Below are 12,023 nucleotides of genomic sequence, written 5' to 3'. Positions count from 1 at the left end.
ACACATACTTTAAACGACAGAGATAGAATGACATGTCATGCTTGCCACGCTGTTCTTCCACCCAAGCGCAGTCACAGTAGAGACATTACCTGACACAATGTCCAGCATGGAGACACAGAGCAGGACCCAGGGCACCGAGACCTCCATGTTGCCAAGCGAACAAACCAGAAGTCGACACATGTAGAGACATAACCTGACACCATGTCCAGCATTGAGACACAGAGTAGCATCCCGAGCACGTAGGCCTCCATGTTGCGAGTGAACAGACCAGGAAGCTTATTGTTGTGTCATCATAAACACCACGGGGGCGTTATTAGTTCTAAATGAGTATTCTCCATTCTCCGAGAATACGGTAATAGTATTATCATTACTATGGGTCTAAAACGGCGACAGATTCAAGGCCCACCAGCACAAGCGATCTTAGGGCTAGATCTGGGTATATGAGTATCAGCCTCGCCAAGGCCGCTTTGTGGACGTCGGTCAAGAGACCTATGCAACAAGATCCAAACTACAGTCTACAGAAAGCCCGACCATTCCAACCGCTGCATTCATTTTACGCCAACCACCGCCTGTGTTATCTGAAACTTGACATTCTGACAAGAATGTTTGCTCCAGCAGCGATGACCTAGAACATAAACTTAACGACCTACAACATGTCTTCACCAACCGCAACAAGTATCCCACTAACCTAGTCAAGAGGACAATCTATCCCCGCTCTATGACAAACTCAAGCTCACTTAGCTAGAGTCCACCTCCATTAGAATCATCTTCCTCAAGACATCCCACCAAACCAACAGATTCCTAGAACACCAAGCGGACATCGACACCATTTTCTATGGCTCTCCAACCTACCTCCAAGCCAATTTTTCACACAGGTTCAATAGCAACACCAGACTGTCTGACAATATAAATGTTAGCATATATATATTGTCCATTGTGGTCTTGTATTTGATACTGAGTTCTGAGTGAAATTCGAGATTTTTTAATAACGCTCTAAATTAGTCGAATTGAGTCAAAATGGATTAAAATTTTCTGTCATTATGAACATACTAGCATCCGTTTACTGCCTCCAAAACGTGAATATTCTCGACAAAGGGAGAGGCAGTATAAATTTTCCTAAAACAAACGTTTCATTTTTCCCAATAAAACTATAATATGTTATGAAGAAAAGCTATATTTATTATTAAAACGCGACTTCTGAAATAAAGGACATGTAAATATAACAATCACAGAACATTTTTACGATCATTAGACATAAATACTGAAAATTAACTCAGATCTATATAATGAACTTTAAACACATAGGTATTATTGATAAATATTTGTGAAAACAAGGAAAAACACAAAGTTACAATCATTTACTTCTGATCCTGAACACCCTAGGTGTGATGCATCTGTCGAAATGTGTTATTACGAAAGAATCACTATTACAAAATGCTCTGGGTATGATCTATGCATACATCTATGCAGGAATGTTTTCCGTAAACGACAAAGGGAAACCTAAAGGAAATCTGAAAGAAACCCATTGCTTACATTAAGGTATGAGCTCAATATTCTGAGAAAAGTCTTTAACACGCGCCTTTACAAAATAATTTCTTCACAAGTCCTTAATCCACACACTGTTCTTTTATGGTTTTGGTCTATTAATGTTTGAATAATTAATAACGAGTGCCATTGTGATCAGTAACTATGCACTTGAAACATTCTCTTCTAGAAACGGAATATTAATCAACTTGGCTCAAAACAACGCCAATGTTTTACAGTTTTATTATCACACATCACATTTGTGTGTCAACATTCGCTCATTATTCCCTACGTGGGTATTGCTGCCACATCATCCTTCCTCAGCTGTGTCTTGTGTAGCTTTAGATGTGAGCCTGGCTATTGGAATATACACCTGAGACGCTCAGTGACTCACACATGTCCGGTGACAGGCCATCCAGCGTGGCGTACTGACTTGTCCATATGACATCGTAGTGAGACACTTTTGTATGACCAATCAACTTTTGTATGAATTGTTAGTTCACCTGATGAGGGGATCTGGTAAAGACCTCTAAACTTTATGTTTGAAGAATTAAAGAGAAGTTTAATACATAACATATTTTTCATACCTAACAACTAAGTCTTGTAAATGCCACTAAAAGACACAGAAACTTTTGTAGTTGGTGAAGGTGAAGACACCGTCGAGTTTCCACTCGGTGTGGATTTGTGATTTTCGCCGCTCCCACGAAATAAATGTTTACGACTGCCTGGAGTGGCGTGTTATAACTCGAGTGGAAAGTGTCTGATACCAATTGTTTGAAATTGTTATCAGATGTTAGTAATACATTAGTAAATTACAATTGTGAAACGATGTTTTCTTAAACTTGTTAGGTCAAAACATGTCAGGAGATTCTTCTACTGGAAATGTATAAGAACTGTTGTTAGAATGTTGTAAGAACATGCCTTACAGCTGATGCAACGCTTAATGTAGGCTTTATAGACAGTGATGTATTTTACTTTATTTTCCTCCTCCAAGACACACCCTTATCAAGGAAGGACTTAGTAGTCGAAGAACGTATCTGAAAGCTCTTCACTACCACTCGTGCCCAAGTCTACAACAATCACGGATTCAGTAATCTGTACACTGTTTTAGTGGACATGTGGAGGATAATTCCAAATTTCATGCATCAGTGACAGTTATGACGTCCAACACAATTCCCCATCCCCTTGCACCACACGTTCGAGATTTGTTTCGGTGAACAACTGACTAAACATTGCGTATGTTCATGACGGGGCAGGATACTGCCGACAAGTCGCATACCTGCAGCTGCAGCACGTCAGTATGCTTAAGATTACACATTTTCTTCCTTACTTTGAGTTGGCGGTCTATGGTATATTCTATCGTCTTCTATAGTTCAAGCATTTTAGATTTCAATAATAGCTTTAACATGCATGTGTTGGTTTTACTGTCCGTTGTCAGCATCTATTTTTAATTAATTACTTAAGTTTGTTTTTTATCGCGATATAGTTGTGATATCACCGATAAGATGTAGGCTTATAACTCACTCACTCACTCACTCACTCACTCACTCACTCACTCCTTGAGTTCAGTCTTCTCCAGCCCACCCTGATTTACATCCCGTCTCACGTCGAGCTGCATCCCGGGGACAGGTGCCAGACTCTCCCACACTCACCCGGGCACTGTAGTAATCCCCACAGTTAGTACCATACTCAACACCTTGGATACATGCTGTGGATAGGAAAACAAGCACTGCCAATTATTAAATATATATGGATATTATTCAAATAAAAGACAACAACAACAAAAATACTGAAACAAAAAAGTGACCTGTACAGTCAGTACCCTTCCAGTAGCCACTGCAACCATCTTCACACCTCCAGGTCAGGTGATCACAGTTGTCGGATGAGGACAAGGCGCACTTCCTGTCAAAGCAATACTTGGATGAGCCGTCGCCGTAGGAACGTAGGCACTCTGTGAATAAATGACGTCAGACATTGAAAATATATAATTCTGATATAAACCAACAGACATTTAAATTAGAAAAGGATCCCCACTGAGTTGACTCTGAGCCTCAAGAAAATGTAGATTTGCTCTACTACAGTTACAGTTGGAGGACCACTTTGAAGTGAACATGATCTGGGCCTCCTTTCACACTGAGTTGCCTCTGAGTTGACTTTCACAAGGCACTGAGTGAACGCAAGTAACTTAGGTATCCTCAATGCAGCGATAAAGAAGAGAGAGTGAAAAGCAGATGGCTACATTTCTTCATAATGGAACAATACTGAATGTCTTTCCCTTGCTTATCTTTTCATCAGATATTCAATGATGTCCCCATTTAATAGTAACATATATGGTTCCGTTTACTTGTGTCCATACTATACGAGAGGCTTTACAAAACAGGTATCCGATGTATGCACTACATGGACAAACTGGTGAATAAAGTAAAAGGACCACAATCATTATCGTACCTATCAAAGTCACAAAACCTAACGAAATTATTTTACCTTCCCCTCTACCATAATGATGGTTGACAGATAAGGACATAAGTAAACATGGCCAATCTTAGACCTGAGCCGAAGGATATATCTAATAATCATGCTCTTAACTGTAAATAATTTTACAAGAAACTGTTGTAACAGAAGTATTACATCAGAGACAGACAGTGACACTGGTGGGCGTATGTACCATGCAGTGGGATGATGTTGTGCTGATAAGATGCCATGAAGATTTCATTGATGGGTGAAGACAAGATCGCATCGGCAGTCCATGCATTTGCTTGTAGTTCTTATCGTTGACGGTAACGTTTGAGCAAGTGAGGGCGAGGTTGGGGATGGTGTCTATGGTGGGTTTGGTGTCTAGGTTGTCAGTTCTGCTTTGGAGCTTGGTCTGGAGGACATCAAAACTTGGTAAAGCGTTCAGTGACGTCATAGCTGACCATGGTGTCTTTGTTGATATTGTGTTTTGTCAAATGTTCACATATACACCCTTTGTCTGCTCGACAGACTTCGTATTTGGGAACTATTATATAGTCTAGTATTCGCCATTTTCGTTACACAATAATTAATTATTCCCTTAGTTAAATTAGTTGATAGGTCATTTGTGTGTCATGTTTTGGTACAATTCCCCGATTTAAGCTCCTCTCTAAAGGTATATCATATTCATATAGTCTATTCACACGCAAGAAACATGCCTAAAGTTAAGCATGAAAATAATGAAATAAAATCAAAGCAACCAAACCAAGGTAACACAGGTAACACTGTACTATAGGTAACATTGTGTGCAGTATCGATAGCATTGTGTGTAGTATAGGTAACACTGTGTACAGTATCGATAACATTGCGTGAAATAAAGGTAACACTGTGTACAGTATCGATAACATTGCGTGAAATAAAGGTAACACTGTGTACACTATCGATAGCATTGCGTGAAATAAAGTTAACACTGTGTACAGTATCGATAACATTGCGTGAAATATACGTAACACTGTGTGCAGTATCGAAAACATTACGTGAAATATAGGTAAAACTGTGTACAGTATCGATAACATTACGTGAAATATAGGTAAAACTGTGTACAGTATCGATAACGTTGCGTGAAATAAAGGTAACACTGTGTACAGTATCGATAGCATTGTGTGTAGTATAGGTTACACTGTGTACAGTATCGATAACATTGCGTGAAATAAAGGTAAAACTGTGAAGAGTATCAATAACATTGCGTGAAATAAAGGTAACACTGTGTACAGTATCGATAACATTGCGTGAAATAAAGGTAACACTGTGTACAGTATCGATGATATTGCGTGAAATAAAGGTAACACTGTGTACACTATCGATAACATTGCGTGAAATAAAGGTAACACTGTGTGCAGTATCGAAAACATTACGTGAAATATAGGTAAAACTGTGTACAGTATCGATAACATTGGGTGAAATAAAGGTAACACTGTGTACAGTATCGATAGCATTGTGTGTAGTATAGGTTACACTGTGTACAGTATCGATAACATTGCGTGAAATAAAGGTAACACTGTGTACAGTATCAATAACATTGCGTGAAATATAGGTAAAACTGTGCACAGTGTCAATAACATTACGTGAAATAAAGGTAACACTGTGTACAGTATCGATAACATTACGTGAAATATAGGTAAAACTGTGTACAGTATCGATAACGTTGCGTGAAATAAAGGTAACACTGTGTGCAGTATCGATAACATTGCGTGAAATAAAGGTAACACTGTGTGCAGTATCGATACCATTACGTGAAATAAAGGTAAAACTGTGTACAGTATCGATAACATTACGTGAAATAAAGGTAACACTGTGTACAGTATCGATAACATTGCGTGAAATAAAGGTAACACTGTGTACAGTATCGATAGCATTGTGTGTAGTATAGGTAACACTGTGTACAGTATCGATAACATTGCGTGAAATAAAGGTAACACTGTGTACAGTATCGATGATATTGCGTGAAATAAAGGTAACACTGTGTACACTATCGATAACATTGCGTGAAATAAAGGTAACACTGTGTGCAGTATCGATAACATTACGTGAAATATAGGTAAAACTGTGTACAGTATCGATAACATTGCGTGAAATAAAGGTAACACTGTGTACAGTATCGATAACATTGCGTGAAATAAAGGTAACACTGTGTGCAGTATCGATACCATTACGTGAAATATAGGTAAAACTATGTACAGTATCGATAACATTACGTGAAATAAAGGTAACACTGTGAGTAGTATAGGGAATGATAGTTTTAAAACACTTTCAAGAAATGTCTCTACAAAGCCTTATTTAGTAAATAAGGCTTTGGTTGGGACCTTAGCTCTTGCTACTATTACCCCTACTACAAACGTGACTTGCTACTATTACCGTGTGTTGGTAGGAGGTAACACTGTGCCGTACGGTACGATCAATAATTCTTCTCTTACAAACCCCCTACCCGGCCCATCCCTCAAGTAGTATAAGTTAGGTTCGTCGGCTTTCATATCCACTTTATCTATGTTGTAAGTTTTGACTGACCATATAGGATCGGTGGCCCGCTTACGGCTATCACCCTCGTGTTCCCCCGGCTGGTATAGATACCTCACTAGGGCCCTATCTGGTATCTGTTTCTCCTTCCCACGCAATGGAGCAGCCGACTCTGCAACTATTGATTTTAGTTTGATAGCGTCTGCCGGTTTCTTACCGGTGAGACGGGTGACTTCATGGTTGATTGCCGACACCACCTTGAGTAACCTAGTGACCCATTCAGTCGATCGTTTTCCAGGGGTGGCCATCTCCCTAGCATACTGATGGCCGAACAAGCGCTCAGCCAAAGTCCTATTAAATCTCTCAACTATGGCTTGGCTGCGATGGGCTCCGGCCGTGCCACGCCTGACCTTTGTATCGTGTTTGGCTAGCAGTTGTGACATGGCACCCATGAACTCCCGTCCGGGGTCAACTTGCAGCTCTGTTGGCCACGTCAGTGGGCTGCGTTTGTATATGCGTTCAAATCCTCTGGCTACCTGGGCCGAATCTTTCGTGGTCAAGGGTTCGGCTTCCTTGTAACGACTGGCTACATCCACTACGGTTAAGGCATACTTGTACCTCTTATCGTGGGGTAGGAACAGTAGGTCTGCCTGGTGAATGCTATTAGGTATGTTAATACCGAACCTCCTTCTAGGCACGTAGCGTGGTGTCGGTAAATAGATCTGCCACAGGGCTTGTTTTTCAAGCCACACTTTGGCTTCCTCCGGGGGTACTCGCGCTAGTTTAGCTAGCTTATCTACTGCGCTAGCTCCTTTCCAGTACCCACGCGGGCTGTAGTAAATAGCCTCAAATTTTTTCATGTCCATATGCGTATGTGTTTATCCCATCAATAGCTATCCAACGTTTCGTGTCCATAGGCGTCAGGGACGTCTTGTTTATAGTCAGTCCGTATATCTTATGTCCATCACTTCTAAGTGTGTTCATTTTATGCCTAAAGGTACGGGTCTTGAACAGGGCTTCCTTGAATCTGGCGTGTTTGATGTGTTGTTTCACCACATACTTCTTAACCCCCTTAGCCTTCCGGATCTCACTATTGTCGGCTTTCAGTATGGAGTACATCTTAGGTCTCAAACCTATGTACTCGGCTATGGGCGTGCCAGCACACTCGTCCTTCATCTTACCTAGGACCTTTTTATTTACCGTACTGTGTAGGGCATGGGTCTTAGGGTAGTCGCTGGTGTCGTATAAATCGAGGTGTTTTTTCATGTCCTCGTACACGTCCTCGGTTCGAATCTCCATCAGCAGGGAATCCGTGTCAGTGTACAGCACTTCACACCTGTCGCCGTACTGTTTCTTGAGCTCGTTGTAGTAAAAGTCGTACATCAGGTGTTTGGATAAATCGAGGATGCTCATCCCCACGTAAACAGGCCGGTTGAATTTTATGTGGCTTTTCTTTATGTGTAGGGCAACCAGGTTGTCTGTGAATATCTTACTACGGTTGAATGCCGGACTGGCTATCAATCTCCTGAGCTTGTCTTCCTCACTCGACCGAACCAGCTTCACGGTCACGCGTTTCCTCAGGTTCTCCATAGTCTTACCAAACACCGAGTTGTTCATGAGCTTGTAGAGATTTTTCTCAAAATCACTGGTGGCTTTTTTTCGTAGGTCTGTGTTCATTCTGATGTAGGGCTCCATCCATGGGCTCTGGTCGAACATGAGCACCCTGTGTATTTTGGTCAGCCTCATACCCAACGACAGGTACAGCTGTAGGTTGCGATAGTGAACGATGTACTTGGTCTTATTCATTAAGTTAGGCACGAGTTTTTCAACGTCTGTCACACGCCCACCTGACAAGTTATGTTGGTACTCAGACATCCAGTCTGGGTTAACCCTCATACGTTCAGGGGCCAGGGGGTAGCTGTTGTGTGATGTGTGTAATTCCTTGGGATACTCTAAGTCAACCTCGAGGATATACCCTTTGTTCGAATCTGGTGCGACCCCCATAACATCAACGTGTGGTACCCATTCGAATCCCCCTGTAGGTAGATACTGGCTCATGGCCCAGCCGTACAGGTTGTTTGCGTCGAGGTATAGAATGTGATTGGTTGGTTTGTTAGGATCGTAACCTTTCACGTATTGATTATTTGCTTTAGCGTATCGTTTGGATGCCATGGAAATCCCACCTCGCAAGCCTTTCTCAATGAATAGGTGCATGTCGTAATCTGTGAGCAATTCCAAATTAACTCCGGTCTTTTTAAGCAAGGCGTCCCACGACAGACCTGGGCTGGTGTAATACCATGCGGGGTCGAGTTTATACTGCTTGAAACATGTCCGCCTAAACGTCTCAAACACGTCGGCTAACAGCAGTACATCTGTCCTCAAGTACAGGTCGTGATAATCACCCAGGTTCTTACAACCCAGTTTATTCCATACGTTAGTCGCGTGCGAGAAATCATCTCGTGAGATGGACGCCTCATTCAGCTTGCTATAAAAGCAGTCAATAGGGGGTAGTCTGGTCTCGGTGAACTTGGCAAACTATCCATGTACTCATAGGGGTACACACCCTTCCTCATAAGCAGGGGTCTAGTCTCGGCGTCTGTGTATCGATCGGTGATAGGGAAGGTATTGTTGGCCTTGACCAGACTGTCGAGTGACGACAGGAGGAACTGAAACGAGTCAATGAACCTAAGTCCGTTTAAGCTGAAGGAGATGTATCTCTCCATGTTGTTGGGGATGCACGTTATATTACCATCGATTTTCGCGATGGCCTGCATGATCAAGTGTGAGTCGTACCCTCTCAAGTTGTGAAAGACAACGGGGATGTTTATTGTCCTAGGGTTGATTTTAAGCTTGAGGTTGCACGCGCTGTGAGCGGCGCCTCTATACTTACCAGTTATGTGGCAGTGATCTCTCACCGAATCACCGTTAAGTGGTGAATCACACACGTGACAGTTAGTGCTACTAGCGTGAGCTAGCCTGTCGACTCGGGTCATACGCATGGGGGCGATTTTATACAATGCATTCCTAATAATTTTTTCCTCCTCCTGCAAACACTTTAGAAACGTTTCAGCCGCGTCAGGGCCCCTATACACTACCGGAGCTTTCGTTTCCCCGTCACAACGGACGACAATGTATCCAAACCCACAGGCTTTATGCTCTTGTGTTTTGTGGGTGAAGGCACCACTGGGGGAATCCCCACCCACAACTAAGGCTTCGAAGTCGGCGTATATGATATAAGGCACAGACATTTGGTTCTTGTGGTTACCGAATTTTAGGATATTATCACCTTCCTTAGGCATGTCGACTCGTATGGCCGTCTGCCCCACACCTTGGCAATCCTCCCGGTGGGATTCTAATAAATCAGCTCGACTGAAACCGTGTAGGCATCGTACACAAAAGTGTTTTTCCCCAACGTGTTTCGACTGGTCGTGCAACAACCGGCTGAGATGTTTTATCCACGTGTAGTGATACTTTTCACCTCGCTGGATCATGAATATATTGATAACTTGGCGATCCTTCACCGGGCTGACCCTGTGTACTATTGTTGTGTTACCTTCGTGCCCAAAGACATTTATAGCCAGATTATTCTGTTTTTCTACTTTAGTGATCTGGGATATTGGGGTGGGTTCATCTATACCATCCCAGTTGAGCCCATCATCCTGAGGATAATTAGAAGGCCTGTTTGGATTAGTGTCAGCTGGAAATAAGGCTGACCTGATAGCTAACCTCAGGCAATCGTTTCCTCTATTCTTAACGTTTACTATGGCATGTTTGTTCCTATAGTAGGGAGGCAAGGCTAGGTATGACCCGCCTCTGAACGGCACGTAGTTAGCTATGTCTAGATAGACATTATCGATTTTATCTACAGCCCACCCGGACCCCAAGTGTGTGTAGCGTTCTAGGTATTCTCGTATCTGCTGAAAACTGGTATCGATTGATGCGTCAATGGTCTCTGTATGTGTGACAACCTCTTGTTGACCTCGGAAGTAAGGCTGAACATGTTCAGTGGTACTCCCAACCTGCTTATCGAGCGACATTTTCACTGTGATCTGAAACTTGATACTTCCTAGGTTATTTAGTTCCTGGTTGACCTTATCAGCTATCAGAGGCTTGATATCTGTAATGTCTATGTTTCTATCAACGTGCATGCGCCAACCTCTCAAATAGTTGCCTACAGCGTGCTCAGTGCGCACGAACTGTAGGTCAATAGCTCTATTCTGTCGTAATAATTCTACAAGTTGTGGTTTTCTCATACGGGAATACCCGCCTAAACCCAAATCGTGTGCCTCGGCTTTCAGTTGTTTTACAGTGGGAGGTTTTGCTACGGGGGCATGTGATAACAATGCGGTTAACCCGGCTCTCCCCAAGTTTGAATAACCCGTGTATCCAAGCTGTTTTGCTTGAGCTTTTAATTGTGTTACCGTAGGAGGGGCTTCTAAACCTAGTAATCTCAACAATGCTGACTTCCGCATTCGAGAATACCCGATCACACCTCTCTGATTTGCGACCTGCTTCAGCTCGCGTACAGTAGACATAGTGTTTACACCTAAGAGAACCAATGTCTAATTGGTTCACAGTAAAGGGAGGTAACCCTTAATAAAAAATATTTCAATCCAGAAGAGGCCAAACTCGGGCAGCCGGGTCCAATTCTAGTAATTCTGTCAAATCGTCCCACGTACCTGGTAAAATATATAGTGTGGCTGTTTCAATCCAGCACTCGCCTTGGTTATAGTATTCCTTGTATTCACTTAGACTTGAGAAACGTTCTATATGGTATTGAGTCGCGATATCCCGCTCCCATTCGAAGGGGCGAGTATACTTAACACCCTCTTTAATCCATACCACGTCCACTATTACCTTAAATCTGAAGCTTCCCCATAAGGCCAGTTCATATTTGAATATGTTTTTAACTAGAGATTCGATCTCACTTTCCGCAGACATAGCTATACGTAGGTGTGTATAATCTCTAATTGGAGTCTATCTTGAGCAGTCGCCTACGTTCTTTTATGTAGCCTTTTTTATTCTCGTAGATGAGTTGATGTCTGACTACGTTCGCTCCGTGAGCTTTACATAGACAGTAGTGTCCTTTAACCCCGATACCACACACAGAACACGTGTAGTTAGGACTTCCCATATGGAAACAACAGAACCCCTGATTCCTGCATTTCCTACCACAGGCCTCGGTCTTCCCCATAAGTATGTATTCGCATCGGTATGGAGCGGGTCTCATGTTTACTTATATAGGTATTTTAATTTAATTGCTTCGCAACCAACGCAGTAGCTGCTATACCCAACACTATGAAGACCAGTTCACGATTCATTTGTCCCTTGGATGGTGTGTAGTACTGAGCGAGTGTGGGTTTATTGAGCGGTTCCAATTGTTTACCAGTTAGTAGGTAGTATTCTTTCATTGCTTCATCAACATCGTTGAATGTTTGAACGGCATGGTTTTCACGCGTGAGTTGTTCGTTAATAAAATCGATCCTCTGGAGGCGTTTTTTAGCATACTCGGCCTGTGCCCTTTGTAATTTCTC

At 42.4% G+C, this 12,023-nt stretch overlaps 1 pseudogene; it reads left to right on the top strand.

Annotated features, from left to right (window-relative positions):
* The window catches only part of LOC137291181 (uncharacterized), a 77,788-nt pseudogene that overhangs the window by 46,439 nt on the left and 19,326 nt on the right, over window positions 1–12,023 (top strand).

The sequence above is a fragment of the Haliotis asinina genome, chromosome 7 (genome assembly GCF_037392515.1).
Source record: "Haliotis asinina isolate JCU_RB_2024 chromosome 7, JCU_Hal_asi_v2, whole genome shotgun sequence".
Taxonomy (NCBI): Eukaryota; Metazoa; Mollusca; class Gastropoda; order Lepetellida; family Haliotidae; genus Haliotis; species Haliotis asinina.
The sequence above is the reverse complement of the archived record's forward strand: the minus strand, read 5'-3'. Positions and strand labels throughout refer to the sequence as shown.